Below are 4,527 nucleotides of genomic sequence, written 5' to 3'. Positions count from 1 at the left end.
TGCCTTACACAAACTTTCTAGTTTCATGAGGTCCCATTTATCAATTCTTGATCTTAGAGCATGAGCCATTAGAGTTTTGTTTAGGAAATTTCCCCCTGTGCTGATGAGTTCCAGGCCCTTTACCACTTCCTGTTCTGTGAGATTCAGTATATTATATCTGGTTTTATGTTGAGGTCCTTATTCCAATTGGCCTTGTGCTTTATGCAAGGTAGAGGGGTCCATGATCTGGTATTGGGTGAGGGAAATGACTGAAGCCCTCAGGGCTATCAGAAACAATAGAAACAGGCAACCTCAAGAGATATGAGGTTGGAGGGACCCTCCAGAATGCACCAGAGACCAGGGAGGTCAGAGACCCTCAGGAATCAAAGGGAGGTACCACAGATGAATGACAGACAGTATGGAGAGGGAACTTATAGAGCTCAGCTCCAGTAGGATGACAGGGCATCAAATGAGGTAGAGGAGGGCCATCCCACAGTCACCACTCTGTCTCATAATTGTTTTTGTCTGGAACACAGAGCCCCCAATGAAGGAGCTAGACAAAATACCTGAGGTGCTAAAGGGATCTGCAAACCTATAGGTGGAACAATAATATGAACTAACTAGTTCCCCACCCCCTTCAGAGCTTGTGTCTCTAGTTGCATGAGTAGCAGAGGATGGCTTGTCAGCCACTAATGTGAGGAAAGTCCCTTGGTCTTGCAAAGATTATATGCCCCATTACAGGGGAATGGCATGGTTAGGAAGCAGGAGTGGGTGGGTTGGAGAGCAGGGCAGGGGGAGAATATAGGGGACTTTCAGAGAGGAAACTAGGAAACAGGATAGCATTTGAAATGTAAATGAAGAATATATCTAAAAAAAATTAAATAAAAGAATATATCCAATAAAAAATTGAAAAAAAGAACAGCAGGGACAGAAGCAAGCACAAAGTAGCATCCAGCTTGAGGAGAGGCCCCAGGGCCTGACACTATTCCTGAGGCCATGGAGTTCTCAGAACAAGGCACCTAGCAATACTAGCACTACAGAAGACCCAACAAGCAGCTGAAAGTGTCCAGTGCAGATATTTGCATCCAACCAATGGACAGAGGCTGCTGACCCCTGTTGTTGAATTAGAGAATGTTGAAAGAAGGTGATGAGAAGGGCAATCCTGTAGGTGGACCAGAAGTCTCAATTATTCTGGACCCCAAAGATCTCTCAAACACTGGACCACCAACCAGGCAGCATATACCAGCTGAAGTAACACACATACAATAGAGGAATGCCAGGTCTGTGTTCATTCAGAGATGATGGGCCTAACCCTCAAGAGACTGGATGCCCCAGGGGTTTAGTGGTTAGTTGGCTTGGTGAGGAGGCATGGAATGTGAATTGTGGGAGGATGCCAGGGGTGGGAATAAAATATGGAGTGTAAAAAGATAAATAAATAAATTTTAAAAAAAACCTTAAAGCGAGCCTTCCATTTTGCATCTGTTTTAACTATAGTGCATATAGAACAAAGATATTTCTCAGAAATTGAGCATCAATTAACATAATACCCACTTTAAAGATCTTGATACCCAGGATCTTCCTGTGCTTGCTTTTCTTCTGACCCCATCCTTTCTTTGCATCTCTGTAGTAAAGGTCATATATGTATGCTCTATTCACTCCTCATAACTCCTCACAGTTATGTTTGTCTCTTTCCTCATTGATGTCATATAACTTTTAATCATAATATTGATGGACTATATTATGTCACTTCACATCTATGTTACTAGTGCTCTCTCTATCCCATTAGTTCATTGACTCATGACAGACAGTAGATACATAGTATTCCATTTTAAATGTTGGTCATTGCATGTAAGGTCATTCAGAATTTTACTTTTAATTACGTAGGCATAAACTGTAGGAAAATATTTCACACCATTTTTATTTTTGGTGTCTCAAAGACTTTACTGAATATTTTTGTGGTTCCCTTTCGACATCCTATATTGATATCAATATTATCTGTTATTTTCCTAATGATTTATTACAATCTCTGTGACAAATTAAAACAGATTTTCAAATTGGGAGTCGTAGTACTTGATTGGCATTTCTTCAGTAGTTTGCATCTTGTATATATTAGGAAATGCTGATAAATAAAGTTACAATATGTTATATAATAGTAAATAAGAGAAGTTGAAGGTTTGTGGTAGAAAAATTTGAACTCACCAGGAAGCATCCTACAAGAACCCAGAGGCCAAATACCATATATAGTGGCTTCATCTTTTTTTAGAGTCTGAAAGTTAGCACAATGACTTGTTAGCATTATTTTTTAAATGAAATAGCATTATTTGGAAAATGTTCTAATACACGGTGTTTATATTTTACAATGTATCTTAAAAATTTTTCTGATTCTTATGTTGGATTCACTACTAGTGGCATAACATTGTGCAGCTCATAATATTTGACTCTCAAATGATAGGGCTAGTTTTTATTTTTGAGTTTTGATAAGGCCTACAAAGCTCCAAATTGATTGAACTGGAATAGAATTTCCCCTGTCACATAATAATCAAATCACAAAATGCACAAAACAAACAATGAATATTAAAAGCAGTGAGGGAAAAAGGTCAGGAAACATATAAAAGAAGAGCTTAAAGAATTACACCAGACTTCTGAAAATAAACTATGAAAGCCACAAGACCCTGGGCAGACATCATACAGAAATTAAAAACAAAAATAACAGCCCAGGTTACTATGCCCAACAAAACTCTCCATTATCATAGATGGAGAAACCAAGATGTTCCATGACAAAACAAATTTACACAAGGTCTTTTTTGTAACTTTTGTGTAACTTCTTTACACAAGTACAGCTCTTCAAAGGGTAATAAATGTACATATCCTACACAAGATGCTTATAATTCTGTGGAAGAATGAAAGATCCCATTGTGTGGATTATCCATTCTGGCTTTGTAAGATATGGTTAGGGGTAGAGCTGGCAGATCAGTGAAAACCAACACCTCTGATGTCATCTCCAGAGTTGGTACAAAATCCCCACCCTGAAAAGTTGAAATGATGTTGCAATGTCCCAGCACCCAAAGCTAGCAGGACAATGAAATTAGGTAAAAATACATATTTTCAACAAAGTACAATTATAGTAATTAATTATAAGTATCATATTTCCTTCCTATTAAAAGTCATATTAAAAAAAAAACCTAATGTTCAGATCAGAAGTAGATTACTTCTACTTCTGCTAGAAGTAATTAAGCAGGAAAGTGGACATGTAATATTATCTGAAAATTTTAAAGCTCATGAACATAAACAAGCATACAGTTCATCTTTTAATCTGGTGTATAAATCAAACAATTTCACTTTTCTCAATGTTTCTTTTTCAGTATTTCTGGATTTCTCTTAAATATTGTTAATTTTTTTTTGAAAATCCATAGTCAGCATTAGAGCTATATATAGCACAACAATCCCTTTCCCTCTCCTTTCTAATGCCTGTTTACCTGCTTCTCCATTCATGATTTCTTCTGTTTATTACAGTTAAAAGTATACATATGTGCTTATGAACATCCATTCATATATATGCATATATGGATAGATAAGTAGATAGATAGATAGATAGATAGATAGATAGATAGATAGATAGATAGATAGAGAAATATGCATAAGCACACAGAGACATTAGGTACCTGTAGGACATTATGGAGAGTCTTCAGGTCATGCACAGGTTTAGAAGGAGGTTTGCTGTAATGTATATACAGAATCCTATAAAATACATACAGAATACATTATACAAAATGATCCACGGAAGAACTTGTACCAAATTTTATTTAAGTAATTCTTGAAAAAATTGCAAGAGAGAAGGAAATCCTGTTGCCATATTCATAAAGAAAATCTATACCGACCTGCAAGAAGTTGCCATTTTCTCTCAATGATTTTGAAAACGTGTTTTTTTAGACTATGATATTTTTGAGGCAAGTGTCAATTTTTACTCTGTTATTAAGCTATTATTTTCATAATTTATATACAACCCCACCCTCCATATGTGCTGAGTCTCTTTTGATGGGTTCCAACGTTGTCAGTTTAACACATATTCTGAAGATTTGAAGTATTTACACAAAGTCTTTCTTCTTGACAGTATCATCTGAATAACAGCACAGCTATTCTCACAGTACTTTTTCTATGTTAGGTTTTGAAAATCATGTGACCCAAGAACTAACTTCCTGGGTGCTATCTGTCATAATTCCACTCTGTAGCTTGCAAGATTACAAGGGAGGAGAGCAACCAACATGCTTAACCATCTAGGATACCTACAAATCACATCAATGACTACCATGCCATTGTAACTCTGTGGGTGCAATATTGCTACAGGTGCTTTGGTAACCAAGAGCTTTGATGGATTTGAGGCCCATTCAACCAAAGGACAAGCATGCCTGGGACTGTGTCTGTGTCAATAACCAAGGCTACAGAGGTCAGAAATTTGGAGGAGAAACTATAACTACCACTTTAGCAATCACAGTAATCCCCAACTCTACGCTTAATATTTCTTTGTCTACTCACAGATCAGTGAGATTG

This window comes from Mus caroli, unplaced genomic scaffold (genome assembly GCF_978045245.1).
Source record: "Mus caroli unplaced genomic scaffold, Mus_caroli_1 scaffold_4, whole genome shotgun sequence".
Lineage (NCBI taxonomy): Eukaryota > Metazoa > Chordata > Mammalia > Rodentia > Muridae > Mus > Mus caroli.
This window is presented reverse-complemented; position numbering follows the sequence as displayed.